The sequence below is a fragment of the Nerophis ophidion genome, linkage group LG24, assembly GCF_033978795.1.
Source record: "Nerophis ophidion isolate RoL-2023_Sa linkage group LG24, RoL_Noph_v1.0, whole genome shotgun sequence".
In the NCBI taxonomy this organism is placed as follows: Eukaryota; Metazoa; Chordata; class Actinopteri; order Syngnathiformes; family Syngnathidae; genus Nerophis; species Nerophis ophidion.
Genome location: NC_084634.1, coordinates 21749368 through 21768405, shown reverse-complemented (window position 1 = coordinate 21768405; position 19038 = coordinate 21749368).

Sequence of the window (19038 nt, the reverse complement as noted above, 5' to 3'; positions counted from 1 at the left end):
GGCGTGAAGTGTAAGGGTGTTCAAAATATAATTAGTGCCCCAATTCAGCCAGAGGCGCCAAGACATTATGTCTTTTCTATGCAGATAGATACTTAAAGATATAGATGATGCCTAAAGCTGCTGTATTAGGTTTTCATTTCACATTCATAAAACATTTTACGACTGACCCCTCCACTTTTAGAGACCTTGTGGACATGTCCTCGCTCCTTCTCACCAGTCTCTTTGCTCCGTGCAGACATTTGTCTCTTTGTTGTCAACCCGCAAGTGACGGTAACAAAAACCATCTCCCGAAACACACACAATGGGCCCCTGTGAGCGTGCGAGACCCTGATGTCATGTTCCCCCCAGAGGCTGCATGGAACCTGATAAATATATATTTTGAAAAAAGGGGTGTGCTGAAAACACTATCACGGCATTTGGGTCGCCAATTTTATTTTTCCTTTTTTTCATGCAGTCCATGTTAAGCTGTTAGGATTTGGAAGTGTTCCCAAGCAGCTTAGATTCATATCTGGGTCAGCGCCGAGACATAACGAACAAACACCTGACAGGCAACGGGGTGATCTTATGAACTTGGACATAGTTTAGAGTAGTCAGTGTACAGCTTGTCTGAAAAGATGACCACACAAGACTTGTTTCCCCCTAATGAACCTCAGTTCCTCAGTGTCGGCAGCACTTGTGCAGCCACAGAAAATGACATGCCTGAAGCAGTAATGGCTGTGTGCAGAGTCTTTCTACAAAACCCAAAACCAGTGAAGTTGGCATGTTTTTTAATTCCTTTTCAACTTATAATCAATTGAATAGACTGAAAAGACAAGATATTTAATGTTTGAACTGAGAAACTAGCAAATAATCATGAACTTAGAATTTTGTGTCAGCAACACATTACAAAAAACTTGGCATAGAGGCATTTTTACCACTGGGTTACATGGCCTTTCCTTTTAACAACATTCAGTAAAATTTTGGGAACTGAGGAGACCAATTTTTGAAGCTTTTCAGGTGGAATTCCTTCCCATTCTTGCTTGATGTACAGCTTAAAATTTTCAACAGTCCGGGGTTTCCGTTGTGGTATTTTAGGCTTCATATTGCGCCACACATTTTCAAATGGGAGACAGGTCTGGACTACAGGCAGGCCAGTCTACTACCCGCACTCTTTTACTGTGAAGCCATGCTGTTGTATCATATGGCTTGGCATTGTTTTGCTGAAATAAGCAGGTCCATGATAACGTTGCTTGCATGACAACATACGTTGTTCCAAAACCTGTATTTACCTTTCAGCATTAATGGTGCCTTGACAGATGTGTAAGTTACCCATCCCTTGGGCACTAATACACCCCCATAATATCAGAGATGGGCTTCACAGTGGCAGAGGGGTTAGTGCGTCTGCCTCACAATACGAAGGTCCTGAGTAGTCTGGGGTTCAATCCCGGGCTCGGGATCTTTCTGTGTAGAGTTTACATATTCTCCTTGTGAATGCGTGGGTTCTCTCCGGGGCATGCACCTGGGGATAGGTTGATTGGCAACACTAAATTTCCCCTAGTGTGTGAATGTGAGTGTGAATGTTGTCTGTCTATCTGTGTTGGATCTGTGATGAGGTGGGGACTTGTCCAGGGTGTACACCGCCTTCCGCCCGATTGTAGCTGAGATAGGCACCAACGCCCTCCGCGACCCCAAAGGGAATAAGCTGTAGAAAATGGATGGATGGAATATCAGAGATTCAGGCTTTTGAACTTTACGCCGAGAACGATCCAGATGGTTCTTTTCCTCTTTGTCCCAGAGGACACAAAGTCCACAGTTTCCCAAAACAATTTGAAATGTGGACTCATCAGACCACAGAACACTTTTCCACTTAGCATCAGTCATTCTTGGCTTCACGGTGGCAGAGGGGTTAGTGCATCTGCCTCACAATACGAAGGTCCTGCAGTCCTGGGTTTAAATCCAGGCTCGGGATCTTTCTGTGTGGAGTTTGCATGTTCTCCCCGTGAATGCGTGGGTTCCCTCCGGGTACTCCGGCTTCCTCCCACCTCCAAAGACATGCACCTGGGGATAGATTGATTGGCAACACTAAATCGTCCCTAGTGTGTGAATGTGAGTGTGAATGTTGTCCGTCTATCTGTATTGGCCCTGCGATGAGGTGGCGACTTCTCCAGGGTGTACCCCGCCTTCCGCCCGAGATAGGCGCCAGCGCCCCCCGTGACCTCAAAAAGGGAATAAGCGGTAGAAAATGGATGAATGGATCAGTCCATCTTAGGTGAGCTCGGGCCTAACGAAGCCCGCTGAGTTTCTGGGTGTGATAATTGACTTTCGCTTTGCATAGTAGAGTTTTAACTTGAACTTATAGCTTTTTGATGCAGTACCGCCTGAGGGATCAAAGGTCCGTAATATCATTGCTTACGTGCGGTGGTTTCTCCAAATTCTCTGAACCTTTTGATGATATTACGGACCGCAAAAGGGGAAATCCTTAAATTCCTTGCTCATTGAGAAATGTTGTTCTTAAACTGTTCGACAATTTGCTCACGCATTTGTTCACAAAGTGGTGACCCTAGTCCCATCCTTGTTTGTGGATGACTGAGCTTTTCATGGAAGCTGCTTTTATACCCAATCATGGCACCCATCTGTTCCTAATTAGCCTGATCACCTGTGGGAAGTTCCCAATAAGTGTTTGATGAGCATTCCCTAACTTTCTCTGTCTTTTTGCCACTTGTTGTAACGATCTGTCACTTACTTTCTGATAGTTTTTCGTGTTTTGTACTTTATTTCCTGTTCAGTGCTCTTATTTTGTCATACTTCCTGTTTACTCCGCTGAGCACTGTTTTTGTCACACTCGCCGTTGATTGGCAGCGGTCCTCAGCTGCTGTCAATCAACATAGGTCTATTTATGTTTCACTCGAGCACTCCTCAGTGCTCGAAGTTAAAACTATGTTGGGAACATCTCCATGCAAGACTGCTTTCTGTTTATATCTTTTACTTTGATGAAATTAAAATCATCTTACCTGCTTTCTGCTCTCCTGGACTCTTGCATACTTGAGGTCACACAACTGCAGCCATGCGACATCCCAACAGTAACTTCGAGCCAGAAAATTGTGACCTCGCGAGAATCCCTGTCGGCAATCCTCAGCCGACGTTCTGGACCGCACAATTCCTGGAGGACTTGAAGGCCAGGTTTGTGCGGTCCCAGCCTACAGACGCGGACCCTCTCCCCGCGGCAACGCCACCGGCTTCGGCTCTCCGACCGGCGCGTCCCCCGCCGCCATCTTTCCTCTCGGCTCAACGGCTGGCTACGGCTCTCCGACCAGCACGTCCGCCACTTCCTGCATGCCTCGCGGCTCCCGCGGCAACGCTACCGGCTACGGCTCTCCGACCGGCGCGTCCTCCGCCGCCATCCTTCCTCTCGGCAACGCTGCCGGCTACGGCTCACCGACCGGCGCGCCCGCCTCCTCCTTCACGTCTCGCGGCTCCTGCGGCTCCGTCGCCGACTGCGGCTCTCCGACCGGCACGTCCGCCGCCGCCATCCTTCCCGTCGTCTGCTGAGCTGCTTCTCCCTGCTCCTACGCAGCTTCCAGCGGCTGCTCCCCGGCTGCTCTGTTTGCCAGCTCCCGCTCTCATTTTTGGTTCGCCGAGAGCTCCAGTGGAGCCCACAGTGAGGTCGCTTTTGTCCTCCTGCTGGGACTCGGCACGGGACGTGTCTTCGTCCCTCCTCCTGGTCCCCTCCCGCCCGTCCCTGGTTTTCGCACCGGGGGACTCCGACGAGCAGGCACGTTTTCCCGCATGTGTGAACGGTGTCTGGCAGCCACCTAGTGGAGGGGGGCCCACTATACACTGCGGTGCAGCCAGGCACACACCGCTGTCATCCCCGCCAGCGTCTCCTTCCACGGAGACATCTACGTCCCTGGCGGGCTTTCGCACAGCTCCAACGCCGGCTCCACGGCTAGCCCCAACGCCGGCTCCACGCCTAGCCCCAACGCCGGCTCCACGCCGAGCTCCAACGCCGGCTCCACGTCGAGCTCCAACGCCGGCTCCACGCCGAGCTCCAACGCCGGCGCCACGCCGAGCTCCAACGCCGGCACTACGCACGGTTCCAACGCCGCCAAGAGCAGCACCACGCCGGGCTTCGTCACCGCCGGCATCCGCTATTCCTCGGCCGGCATTTGCTGCTCCTCGCCCGGCGTCATCTGCCGCTTTCACGCCGCCGATCACATCTGCAACAATCACGCCTCCGATGACGCCTGCCGCTTCAACACCGCCGATGACGTCTGCCGCTTTCACGCCGCCGATGACGTCTGCCGCTTCCACGCCATTGATGACGTCTGCCGCTTCCACGCCGGCACCAACATCGGCTCCTCAGCCGCCTCCTGCAGAGGTATCTGTTTTGGCTGCAGTCCCCGCCACTTTGTCTGCTGTCTCCGGGCCTGCTTCAGCGCGCCCGCCTCCACGTCAGCCGCGGATGTGGCCGTGCCCTGGGCGTCCTCCTCGCGGGATGCACTCATCTCTTTTTCGGCCAATGATGTGGCTGTTCCGTGGCCGCCCGCCCCGCCAGTTCCAGCGGCGCTCTACGCGCCATCGCCACCTGACTTTCCCTCGCTGGCTGCGGGGACACGAGGTTTGGCGACCTTCCACCAAATCCTCCCTCCATCCTCCCTTACTTTGTGGACATTTTTTTCCATTTTTCTTTTCCAGGGAACATCTGGTATCTGTTCCTTGAGGGGGAGGTCCTGTAACGATCTGTCACTTACTTTCTGATAGTTTTTCGTGTTTTGTACTTTATTTCCTGTTCAGTGCTCTTATTTTGTCATACTTCCTGTTTACTCCGCTGAGCACTGTTTTTGTCACACTCGCCGTTGATTGGCAACGGTCCTCAGCTGCTGTCAATCAACATAGGTCTATTTATGTTTCACTCGAGCACTCCTCAGTGCTCGAAGTTAAAACTATGTTGGGAACATCTCCATGCAAGACTGCTTTCTGTTTATATCTTTTACTTTGATGAAATTAAAATCATCTTACCTGCTTTCTGCTCTCCTGGATTCTTGCATACTTGAGGTCACACAACTGCAGCCATGCGACATCCCAACACTTGTGCCAACATTTAAAACATGTTGCAGGCATAAAATTACAAATGAGCTAATATTTGCAAAGAATGTAGTTTTTGTTATGATCCGCTGCCCGGATCATACCATATTCTACAAACCCCGTTTCCATATGAGTTGGGAAATTGTGTTAGATGTAAATATTAACGGAATACAATGATTTGCAAATAATTTTCAACCCAAATTAAGTTGAATGCACTACAAAGACAAGATATTTGATGTTCAAACTTATAAACTTTTTTTTTTTCTGCAAATAATGATTAACTTAGAATTTCATGGCTGCAACAAATGGCAAAGTAGTTGGGAAAGGCCATATTCACCACTGTGTTTCATCACCTTTTCTTTTAACAACACTCATTAAACCTTTGGGAACTAAGGAGACACATTTTTGAAGCTTTTCAGGTGGAATTATTTCCCATTCTTGTTTGATGTACAGCTTAAGTTGTTCAACACTCCGGGGTCTCTGTTGTGGTATTTTAGGCTTCATAATGCGCCACACATTTTCAATGGGAGACAGGTCTGGACTACAGGCAAGCCAGTTTAGTACCCGCACTCTTTTACTATGAAGCCACACTGTTGTAACACGTGGCTTGTCGTTGTTTTGCTGAAATAAACAGGGGCGTCCATGATAACGCTGCTTGGACGACAACATATGTTGCTCCAAAACCTGTGAGGACCATTCAGCATCAATGGTGCCTTCACAGATGTGTAAGTTACCCATGCCTTGGGCACTAAAACACTCCCATACCATCACAGATGCTGGCTTTTCAACTTTGCACCTAGAACAGTTCTGATGGCTCTTTTCGTCTTTGTTCCAGAGGACACAACGTTCACCGTTCCCAAAAAACTATTTGAAATGTGGACTCGTCAGACCACAGAACACTTTTCCACTTTGCATCAGTCCATCTTACCTGAGCTTGGACCTTTCTGGGTGTCGTCGAGAAATGGCTTTGGCTTTGCATACTAGTTTTAACTTGCACTTACAGATGTAGCAACAAACTGTAATTACTGACTGTGGTTTTCTGAAGTGTTCCTGAGCCAATGTGGTGATATCCTTTACACAGAGATGTCGCTTTTTGATGCAGTACCGCCTGTTATATCATCGCTTACGTGCAGTGATTTCTCCAGATTCTCTGAACCTTTTGATGATATTATGGACCGTAGATGGTGAAATTCCTACATTTCTTGCAATAGCTCATTGAGAAATGTTGTTCTTAAACTGTTTGACAATTTGCTCACGCATTTGTTCACAAAGTGGTGACCGTTTCCCAATCCTTTTTTGTGAATGACTGAGCATTTCACACAAGCTGGTTTTATACCCAATCATGACACCCACCTGCTCCTAATTAGCGTGCACATCTGTGGGATGTTCCAAAAGAGTGTTTGATGAGAATTCCTCAACTTTATCAGTATATATTGCCACATTTCCGAACTTCTTTGTCATGTGTTGCTGGCATCAAATTCTAAAGTTTATGATTATCTGCGGAAAAAAAGAGAAGTGTTTATCAGTTTGAACATCAAATATGTTGTCTTTGTTGCATATTCAACTAAACATGGGTTGAAAATTATTTGCAAATCATTGTATTCCGTTTATATTTACATCCAACACAATTTCCCAACTCATATGGAAAAGGGGTTTGTAGTTTTGTTCCGTTTTTGTGTCATATTCTGTTTATGTTTGACTTCCTTAGTTCCTGTTTGTTCTGTCACCATGGTTTCATATTAGTTCCCCCTGCTACTCGCAGTTTACGCACACCTGCTACTCTTGATTACTGCCTTATTTAAGCCTGCCCCTTTTGTTCATTCCTCCTCGCATCTTAATTTTTTTACACGCAACAAGTGACAACTGCAATTCTATGTTTCTACTCGCTAGCTTTCTGGCTCTCATGCTAGTAGTTTTTGTTTTGCCTTTTGTGCACTTTTGCCAGTTTTTTCTGTTTCTTAGCCTGTTAGTTTAAATTAATCTTCATTTGTTACCTACATGCTGTGTCCATTGCCCGACTGCATCCACGGAAGAATGAATCCGGCATCAACATGCCCAGCAAGCGTTACAGTTTTCTCGTCTTTGCAGTCTATTTAATTGAGTATAGGTTGAAAAGGATTTGCAAATCATCGTATTCTGTTTTTATTTACCATTTACACATCGTGCCAAATTTACTGGTTTTAGTTTTTGTAAATAGCTACACAAGATGTACGCTGACTACTCTTTTTTTCCCTCTATTGCCTTAGAAAATTTCCCATGTTTTTCTGAGTAGATAAGGCGATGATACCAAAAAAGAGACCATGAATAAATAACATAAAACCTGCTTTTTAATGAAAAGTGTCACTTCACCCAATACCATAACTTACAGTCATGACTAAAGGAGCAAAGCGAATGCATTACTTCATAAGTCATGCGCTCCACAAATCATGTGATAGCATGACGCATGATGTGTTCATGTTTGTACTAGTTGGTGTGACTTCCTCCTGTAGATGTTTTTTTATTGTAGATTTTGGTGCAACACGAAGGTAAAAAAAAAAAAGAGAGAGAAAGTTTGTAATTGCCAAGTTTATGACTTTATTACTTGAAATACATCTTCATTGTATTTTGCTGTGAATTTACAGTTACATTCCGCCATTTTTTGTATGCATCTTTCTTTTTTTTCCAAATTTAAATTCTCAATCTGTATTGTACTGAACAGCAACAACATTTCATACTCATTTTCCCCTGCAAATATGCTTCTCCATACAGAACAGAGTGAAGAATTTCACATTTCTTATCGGCTTTGAAACATTCAATGTGTTCAAACAGTCACACATGCACGACTTATAAACAGTACAGTACAATCATATCACACAATACCACATGGAACATTTTTGCCTCAGCTGGTTTCAAATCCTGACAACATAAACACACAGCAGACTAGTTCAAATATGCACATTTCAATTCACGCTGTTACAATCTGCCACAATTTTAAAGTCAACAACACAAACAAGCCATGAGAATATAGTAGGATGTTTTCTGAAAGGTTACGCAATCACAATTTTTATAATACAATTTTGTATTTTTGTTGCACAATTTCAATGCTCAGGTTAGGCATATACGTTTACCAGAATGTTTTGATAATACAATACAGTAAAATATGTGTGAAGCAGAGGCCCACCAGATTCACAGGATGGTGCTGTTGCAAAAAAAGACTTGTTATAAACATTTCCTTTTGTCCTTCTTTCTTTGAAAGACTAGTTAAAAAGCATCCGAGGCTTTTCAAGTCAGCTCTGAAATATGCTAAATGTCCTCCCCCCAAAAAGGATTACTTTTAAGAAAACTCATTAGAATGTATTGGGAGTGCAGCCAACACTCGTTTATTGCGATTAAATAGGTTTAAACATTTCCGTGAAGTAGGAATCATTGATTATAAATCAAATATTTTAATAGGTAGGGCATAAAAAATTCAAAAACATTTTTTTAACATTATAAGAGTGATAACTGGATATAAATCACAACCTTTAGTCACTTTTACACTCTTTTAATCCAATACAGTAATGCTGCCTGAGGTTGAGATAATCAGAGACCACGATACTAAACAGCACACTCTTGGTTTGGTCTCTTTTAGTACTATTAATATTCTTAGTTCATTTAGCAATTGTTATACTTTCAAATGCTTAATTTAGGCCAAAAATATTGTTAAGCGCAAATTCATTGAGGTTATAGCTGCCCTCAGATGTCGGCTTGTCACAGTGAATAATACAGTATATGGATATTAATGTATAAAGATTCACCTCATGATATTATTACAGAATTGGCTATGCATTTGATTATTATATTGTATTTGATTATATGATACAGTATATTATATTTATTCGCACCGTATGAAAAAGTAAAAAAAGATTGCAGCTCATTAGTATAAATGACAAAAATAACATTTTTTTTAAGGTAAGATTCTAGCAACTGAGCTGTCGTTTTTTTGTACCCTCACATCTATTGTAATTTTTATGGTGCACAATTTGATGGACATCTTGCTCTGAAATCATTGGTTAAGCAGATGTTCTGGTACAAATTTTATTTAGACAAGAAAAATGATTGATAATATTTGTTTCAGATTAAAAGTTTAAAAGATACATGCATTTTTTTCTGCCAACAGGAGATAGATCAAAATATATAGACAATTGCCACATAATATTTCCAGCCTTTTCTGACACTGGTGTTGTAGAATATATGCTTTACAAAAAAAAATCGCCCAAAAATATGCGATATTGGAGGTGTGATGTGGCGATGGATGGCTGTGTATGAGAGTTAGTTTGACATTGTTGTTGTTCAGTTAAATGTTGAATGCCCTGCATAAAATAACCATTGGCTTTTTTCAGTTGTTTCTGATAGAGTTCACCAAATTCCCAGTTATTCTCATTAAATGTATACAAAATCCTACTAAATTCTCCCAAGAAAAAAAAAACAGTGATTACACAAAACAAAGATAATCTAAAACACGACTTTTTGCTGCGTCACAAGCAGCTCTCTTCTCCATTTCAAGGTCAGTAACCCTTAGCATATGTTATCTGCTCTAAAAAGATGTTTCCTAATAGGATCTATGGTATCACTTCGCTCGCACTGACCTCCTTCTGTGCTAATCTCTCGCTTGCGCACTCAAACTGTGGTTTTGATAGAGCCAGGAGGCTGTGTCGCCATCTTTTACAGCTAATTCACATTCTCTGATACATTCATATGCTGTGAAAGTTGCACAAGGCCTCTGAGAGGACACGGCACAGGACAAACTGTTTCTACTGACTATACGTTCACCTCATGTGACACCGGTCTTCAACCAGGCGAGATCCATTCTGTTGTCACGTTCTACTAATCTCATTCAGCTTCAAAGTGATATTCAGAACATCATGTGCAGGTTCTGTACATAAATAAAGTGCAAAGTGACTCAAGGAGCAGTTTTGCATTTGAGAGTCAATTGTGTAGTGCCACTGCAAATCCAGCAGATGCCGCTCTGGATGAAAAATTAAATTGTGAAATTAAAAACATTGTGACTCTTATAGTATGATTTGCTACACTGTAAAAAAAAACAAACAAACAGGATTTCACAGCATTTGACAGTTATTTTTCAAAATGTACTGCAACAGTTCAACAAATTACTGTAAAAGTTATATTTCACAGCAATTAACTGCTATTGTAAAGTAAAATACTGCAATCACAGAATTATTGTAAAGTCAAACTGATTTCACCCCTAAGGTGTTTTGCAGGCTGTTAAAATGTGAGAATGTTTAACAATAAAATTACAATTGTGACATTAGAGCAGGGGTCAGGGGCCTTTTTGGCTGAGCGAGCCATGAAAGCCAACTATTGTAAAATGTATTTCCGTGAGAGCCATATAATATTGAATACAACTAAATGCGTGCATTTTTAAGTAAGACCAACATTTTTAGAGTATAATAAGTCTCTTATTCTTTTTTGATAACATTGCTATTCTGAAGCTAACCAATTATAAATAAAGTACTTCTTACCATTAATGCGACCCTCCTGTACTCCGAAGGGATTAAAATGCAAAAGAATGTTTTATATTTTTAACGTTATTTTTAACACTATAATTTCCAACAAATTTATTAATTACTTATCGTGTTAAGAAATGTCTGCTTGGATTTATCTGAGAGCCAGATGCAGTCATCAAAAGAGCCGCATTGGGCTCGGAAGCCATAGATTCCCTTCCCCTGCATTAGACCATTTAGTGGTAATTTTGCTGTAGTTAACTGAAAATAATATCAGCGCTTTTCTGAAAATTCTTACAATGTAAGTTAATAGCTGTCTGGCAGCTCTCTTTGTCTTTCCTCTCCTGAATGAGGCAGCAATGCATTGTTTTTAATTTGTCTTTCCACAAATACTGCCTACAGCAACACGTGAGGTGAAGTAGATATCAAGCAAGTACCACCAATAAAGGTGTACATGTTAGGCAAATTTAATTAGAATTTTAATATAATTACGGCAAATTTTGGTAAATGAAATGGCATTTGTATGATTATTTTGTGACTTTGTTTTGAATATAATTGTATCTTTATTCAATCAAAAAAAAATCCCATGATCAGGTGTATCTCCAATCATCAAATGATTCCCGAGCGTGCCGCACGCTGCTGCTCACTGCTCCCCTCACCTTCCAGGGGGTGAACATGGGGATGGGTCAAATGCGGAGGGCAGATTTCACCACACCTAGTATTTGTGACCATCAGTGGAACTTAAACTTTGTCGCATTTTGAGATTCATTAAATTGGACGTTGAAAAAAGATTATTAAGCACAACACATCACGCCACTGACCTAAAGGTGACAACGTTCACTCAAAAATCACCAAAACACGAGGAAATGACTGCCATCATGCGCGTGTCCGAGGTCGTCCATCTTATCTGAAGAGGCGACTAGCCGGCTTGTAATGCAGCGTCAGTTGGCGGGAGCTGTACCCAGACACTCCCACCCCCATGAATCCCAGCAGGAACGCCAGGCGAGGCATTACAGGGCCCTCCCGGCTCTGCAGCACCGTCTGCGCCGCCTGAGTCTGGGGGAAAAAAGGGCACGGGTCACAACTCGACAATGCCACGACAACCGCCTCCAGCCGCCATCATCACCATCGATGAAGATGGCGACAAAGCCATGCTTCTCCTCCTGGTTCTGGCCACTGTAGTGTCTTTGAGGAAGTGCGTGTTGTCAAATATCGCTTTCATCCCAGCGATGGTCTTCCCATATGGGAAGATCCTCACTAGAATCTCCATTTGTTTTTATTTCTTTCGAATGAGTCATTGTGTGCGCACATTTCAGTCCTGGGCAGCTTTGTGGAGAATTCAGAACTCTCAGTCAATCCAAGATGCTCCCTAAAGTAAGATATAAATTCAAAGTCAAATTGTGGTATTTATGATAACAGGGGTGTCAAACCTTTTTCATTGTGGGCCACATGGCAGATATCGCTGCCTTCAGAGGGCCACTACATCATGTATCAATATGTATAAACGTATAATCGCCTCATAATAGAATTGCACAAAGGCCCATGTGTATTTTGGTCATTTTAACTGGTTGAAATCTTAAATAGAGGTGACAAGTAAATATTTAGGGTGTTGATTTTTTATGTTTTTTTATTATTTTTTTAACATAATTTATTTCTAAGTTTAGCACATATGCAATTGCACGCACTACATTATTAGATATCGAATAAAGATTAGCTGCTTTGTCAATGCACAATAATTATGGACCTAAAATGATGTGGCCCCTGGGCCTTGAATTTGATGCACCAGCTTGATAAAAAATAATCACATTTCGCAAATCAACCAATGATTTAGAAAAAAAGTTGCCTCCAAAATATAAAATGTGGCATTATAGAGTCAGTGAAGTTTTTTCAATTATTATTATTTTTTTTTTTATTTTGGCTTTGTTTGGCTTTGAAACAAAAAGTGATAATCACCATTGAACAGGAAATCATGCTTATATTACAAGAATAGTCTGTCTGCTAAATACAATATGAGCAATATGAATACATTCTAAGGCAAATACAGAAACCATACAATATTTATAAATATCTGTAAAACATCACCTGGTAAAAAAATGCACTATCAGCATATTAGTAAAATTAAGAATGTTTTTTTGCACACCATTGTTGTGTCATGTTTGAACAATTTGGAGCAAAATTTTAAATAGAGAATTGGGTGTTTGAGGTCAGCTATGTAAACTGCTACACTACACTATAAAAATATATATATATATATATATATATATATATATATATATATATATATATATATACATTATAGCTGCTTTTATTTATTCATTAAATACCAAAACTGTCTTGGTTTGTTTTATGTGCTGTATGTGATTGTATATCTACTTGGACGTTGGAGTCTGCACTGAAGCTTGATTATCCAAGGCACAGCGAGGCTTTCCTTTTTTTTTTTTTACTGGCTTTTGACAATTTTGGGGTACAAATTTAAAAGCATAATGTATGCCAAAATGCAATCAATCATTGTTACGCACCTGGAGGTATCTAATGTATCCAGGGGTCAGGCGAGGGATGCGGAAAAACATCCTGGTTGTTTTCTTCTCGCCCGCTGGACTCCGCCAGGCAACACCAAGAGTCTCTGGTGCAGCTCCCTTGGTGGTTTTCCAGTTTTCCGGTGTCCGAATGGCACGTTTTCCTTGCTCCTTTCTTGGAGATACACCTGCCACCGAATGAGGCCGCTCCCTATATATAGACCCTCGTCAACCATTGCATAAGCCTTTCACATGCGTGGCACTGATCGACCGTTCGTGTGGGTGTGCACTGGTGTCAGCGGAGGATTAGCCTCTGGAGATGTGCTGGATTAATGCACCTGTAAGGAGTTGGTGCAAAAGAGCCACCAATTAAATGGGATGAACAAAACAAGCAAAGTGCATGGGGGTGGGGTTGCTTCATCGGTATCATGCTTCAAAACCCTCTTGAAAAATTGGTGCACTCCAAAATACAAAATCTTGATGTCCTCATTTTTATTAATTAAAAAAACAAAACAATCAGCACAAATTGTTGCATACATTTTTTTGGGAGGTTAAAATACTCCCGAGTTGCTGATCAATTTGAATTCATCATTATTTATCGAGTTTATTTAATTGTGTTTTTTCAGTATCAAACGATTCAAGTTGGTTGAGTTGGAGTTTATTTGGAACACATATGCATACAACACGTATGCAATGCGTACATGCATACATGCGTACATATCACCATTTCCAGGTTTCTCTACTCAACATGTTTGAAAAGGAGTAGGAGGAAGCAGAGTTTATTCCTGCTACTCCAGTTCCTTTACATAGCAGTTGCTAAAACGTTTGTTCACTTCCTGTTCTCAATTTGTTCACAATATACTCTATAAATAACAGGAAAAAATAATAATAATTAGTGAAGAAAGTTATATTTCAGATGGTGAGATGAGTAAGATTATCTAGAAAATTAATGCATGGATGAAATAAATTCAGAATGTTTTTCATGGTTCTTCTTTGTACTTTGTAAACACTTTAAGTTTGAATAGTTTCTTCAAGAGGATCATCCGGATAAGCGGAAGATGATGGATGGATGGATGGATCCATCCATCCATCCATCCATCATCTTCCGCTTATCCGAGGTCGGGTCGCGGGGGCAGCAGCCTAAGCAGGGAAGCCCAGACTTCCCTATCTCCAGCCACTTCGTCTAGCTCTTCCCGGGGGATCCCGAGGCGTTCCCAGGCCAGCCGGGAGACATAGTCTTCCCAACGTGTCCTGGGTCTTCCCCGTGGCTTCCTACCAGCTGGACGTGCCCTAAACACCTCCCTAGGGAGGCGTTCGGGTGGCATCCAGACCAGATGCCCGAACCACCTCATCTGGCTCCTCTCGATGTGAAGGAGCAGCGGCTTTACTTTGAGTTCCTCCCGGATGGCAGAGCTTCTCACGCTATCTCTAAGGGAGAGCCCCGCCACCCGGCGGAGGAAACTCATTTCGGCCGCTTGTACCCGTGATCTTATCCTTTCGGTCATGACCCAAAGCTCATGACCATAGGTGAGGATGGGAACATATATCGACCGGTAAATTGAGAGCTTTGCCTTCCGGCTCAGGTCCTTCTTCACCACAACGGATCGATACAACGTCCGCATTACTGAAGACGCCGCACCGATCCGCCTGTCGATCTCACGATCCACTCTTCACCCACTTGTGAACAAGACTCCTAGGTACTTGAACTCCTCCACTTGGGGCAGGGTCTCCTCCCCAACCCGGAGATGGCACTCCACCCTTTTCCGGGCGAGAACCATGGACTCGGACTTGGAGGTGCTGATTCTCATTCCGGTCGCTGCGAACCGATCCAGTGAGAGCTGAAGATCCCGGTCAGATGAAGCCATCAGGACTACATCATCTGCAAAAAGCAAAGACCTAATCCCGTGGCCACCAAACCGGATCCCCTCAACGCCTTGGCTGCGCCTAAAAATTTCTTCAAAAGGATCATATATATGATATATGATTTATTTGCTTAATCCACTCCAAAATGTAATTCCACATACTAAAGGTATTAAGTGTTGTACTTAAGTACACGTTTTTTTTTTAATAGTTGAACCATCTTCTACTGTTTTGACACATGGTCGCTGACCTTGTATGCCGAGAAAGGATTAAATCCAATCCGGAACACATGCAAGAGTACACGTAATCTGTTCTAATTGCTTAGTTGCAAAGACATCAGTGCAGTTAAAATTTGAAGAAAATGTGTTCAAATTGTTTTTCTTAAGGAGAAGAATTCATACATTTTAATGCAAAGGTGTGGATGTGGAAATGGAGAACCATCTTAAAGAGACATGTATGGACAAAATTAGAAAAGACTGGGAAGCAGACAACGTTTTGGATGACAATGTATTATGTATACAAGAGGAGTCGTAACGGCACAGTTCCACAAGGGGCTAATTTTTCTTTATGTTTTATTATATATACATACATATACACACATATTAAAATACATATATACACATACAAACCCCGTTTCATATGAGTTGGGAAATTGTGTCAGATGTAAATACAAACGGAATACAATGATTTGCAAATCCTTTTCAACCCATATTCAATTGAATGCACTACAAAGACAAGATATTTAATGTTCAAACTCATAAACTTTATTTTTTTTTGTTGCAAATTAACTTAGAATTTCATGTCTGCAACATGTGTCAAAGTAGATATTAAAGGGCATGTTCACCACCGTGTTACATCACCTTTTCTTTTAACAACACTTAATAAACGTTTGGGAACTGAGTAAACTAATTGTTGAAGCTTTGAAAGTGAAATTCTTTTCCATTCTTGTTTTATGTAGATATTCAGTCGTTCAACAGTCCGGGGTCTCCGCTGTCGTATTATAAGCTTCATAATGCGGCACACATTTTCGATGGGAGACAGGTCTGGACTGCAGGCGGGCCAGGAAAGTACCCGGACTCTTTTTTTACGAAGCCACACTGTTGTAAAACGTGCTGAATGTGGTTTGGCCTTGTCTTGATGAAATAAGCAGGGGCATCCATGAAAAATACGCCGCGTAGATGGCAGCATATGTTGTTCCGAAACCTGTATGTACCTTTCAGCATTAATGGTGCCTTCACAGATGTGTAAATTACCAATGCCTTGGGCACTAATAAACCCCAATACAATCACATATGCTGGCTTTTGAACTTTGCGTCTGTATGGTTTGCTTCCCCTTTGGTCCGGATGACACAATGTCGAATATTTCCAAAAACAATTTGAAATGTGGACTCGTCAGACCACAGAACACTTTTCCACTTTGCATCATCTTAGATGATCTCCGGCCCAGAGAAGCCGACGGCGTTTCTGGATGTTGTTAATAAATGACTTTCGCTTTGCATAGTCGCTACATCTGTAACTTGCACTTACAGATGTAGCAACCAATTGTATTTAGTGACAGACGTATCAAAGGTCATTCAATGTTGGTTTCCGGCCATGCCGCTTACGTGTAGTGATTTTTCCAGATTCTCTGAACATTTTGATGATATTATGGACCCTTGATGTTGAAATCCCTAAATTCCTTGCAATTGCACTTTGAGAAGCGTGTTCTTAAACTGTTTGTCTATTTGCTCACTCAGTTGTGGACAAAGGGGTTTACCTCGCCCCATCCTTTCTTGTGAAAGACTGATCAATTTTTGGGAAGCTGTTTTTATACCCAATCATGGCACCCACCTGTTCCCAATTAGTCTGCACACCTGTGGGATGTTCCAAATAAGTGTTTGATGACCATTCCTCAACTTTATCATTATTTATTGCCACCTTTCCCAACTTCTTTGTCACGTGTTGCTGGCATCAAATTCTGAAGTTAATTATTATTTGCAAAAAAAAAAGTTTATCAGTTTGAACATCAAATATGTTGTCTTTGTAGCATATTCAACTGAATATGGGTTGAAAAGGATTTGCAAATCATTGTATTCCATTTATATTTACATCCAACACAATTTCCCAACTCATATGGAAACAGGGTTTGTACACACACGCACGCATGCACGCACGCACACACACACACACAGTCACACTAAACAAGAGAATGGGGTGTGACTAATCCAAAAGGGGTGTGTGGTGGGAGACTATGTGTATGAAAGATTAACTGTTGAGTATTACCAAATTGTTGGATGAGGAAAGCAGACAAGTCCAACGGTGCAAGCAGAAGAAGGTCCATGATCCAAGCGGGAGGTCCATGGGGCTGAGAGAGGCGTCAAGGAGTCCGTGTGCAAAGCGGAAGTCGAGTATGAATGGAGGCAGTCCGGAATCCAGAGGGGAACAACACGGGATCACAGGAGAACAGGGAAAGCACTGCAGGAAGACAAGAGGGGCATCGAACATGGAAACAAGGAAGTCACAGGAGGAAGAGCGAGTTCGCGGGATGGACGCCAGACACAGGGTGCTTAGACAGGTAGCTGAAGATTAAGTTCCGGCAAGGATCCTTGGGTCCACTGGTCTTTATACAGTTCGCCCTCATGAGTCCCAGGTGTGCAGATTGCCGATCGCCCACAGCCTTTCCGGCATGTGGGCGTGACGCGGCCAGCGCAAGCAGGGGCGTGTTTCGGTGCGCTGCCAACGGAGGTTCTGGAAGATCCAGCTGCCGGAAAAGAGCTGGTTCGAGCCTGTGCCGTGACAGTACCCCCCTCCTTATGGACTTGTCTGCAGAAAAACGAAATCAACAGACAGGGGAGGGTGGATGGGGAAATGGTGGTGGGTCGCCGGCCTAAGTAGATGGCGACTAGACTGCTGCTTCAGCCGGCGAGTTGGACGGCCGAGGAATGGCCACCTTCTTGGCCATTGGGAAGGCGGACGCAAGTGCTGTTGCGAGGACCAGCCTGGGTACTGATGCTATCGCGGGGACCAGCCTGGGTGCTGGTACTGTTGAGGGGACCAGCCTCGGTGTTGGTACTGGTGAGGGAACTAGCCTGGGTGCTGATGATGGTACGGGGACCAGTCTGGTTGCTGGTGCTGGTACGGGGACCAGCCTGGGAGTTGGTAATGTGGTTGGTGGGTGTGACCAGGCAAACCGAAAGACAGGTGGTAACGGGCTTGCTGGTGGTTGCGGTTTGGCCTGGTGGTGAAAGTCTAGCAGCTGTGCTACCGAATCAGCACAGCCACCAGTACTATCCCCCCCTCCGAAAGCGGATGCCAGCCCGTTCCTGTCGAACGAGGAACAGTCACTGAGGGTTTCCGTGGCCAATCAGCTGCATCTAAGCCAAACATCACCATCTGGCAATCTGATGGACGAGTCTGGGTTTGGAGGTTGCCAGTATAACGGTACATTTCGGACTGCATTGTGCCGAGTGTGAAATTTGGACAGCAGTTTGGAGTGGGCCCCTTCTTCTTCACAACATGACTGTGCACCAGTGCACAAAGCAAGGTCCATAAAGACATGGATGACAGAGTCTGGTGTGGATGAACTTGACTGGCCTGCACAGAGTCCTGACCTAAACCAGATAGAACACCTTTGGGATGAATTATAACGGAGACTGCGAGCCAGGCCTTCTCCACCAACATCAGTGTGTGACCTCGCTTTTGGAAGACTGGTCGAAAATTCTTATAAACACACTCTTCAACCTTGTGGACAGCCTTCCCAGAAGAGTTGAAGCTGTAATAGCTGCAAAAGGTGGACTCACATCATATTGAACCCTATGGGTTAGAAATGGGATGACACGTCAAGTTCATATGTGAGTCAAGGCAGGTGGCCAAATACTTTTGGCAATATAGTGTTTGTAACAAAATGTAAAGCCATATGCTCACACAAGTTCCGTAAACAATCCAAATTTGGAGCACAGCATCAGAGTTTTCAGAGCTTTCTGGTTGTTAGAGGTAAAAAGCATTTTAAATTAAAGTTGTAATTCTTGTTTTAAAGGCACAAGAAACAGGTCCAGTGTAGAGAAACTTACATTTATGAATATACAACTTAACCAATAGTATAATGATGTTGGAAGGTAAAATTCATTTTTAAATTG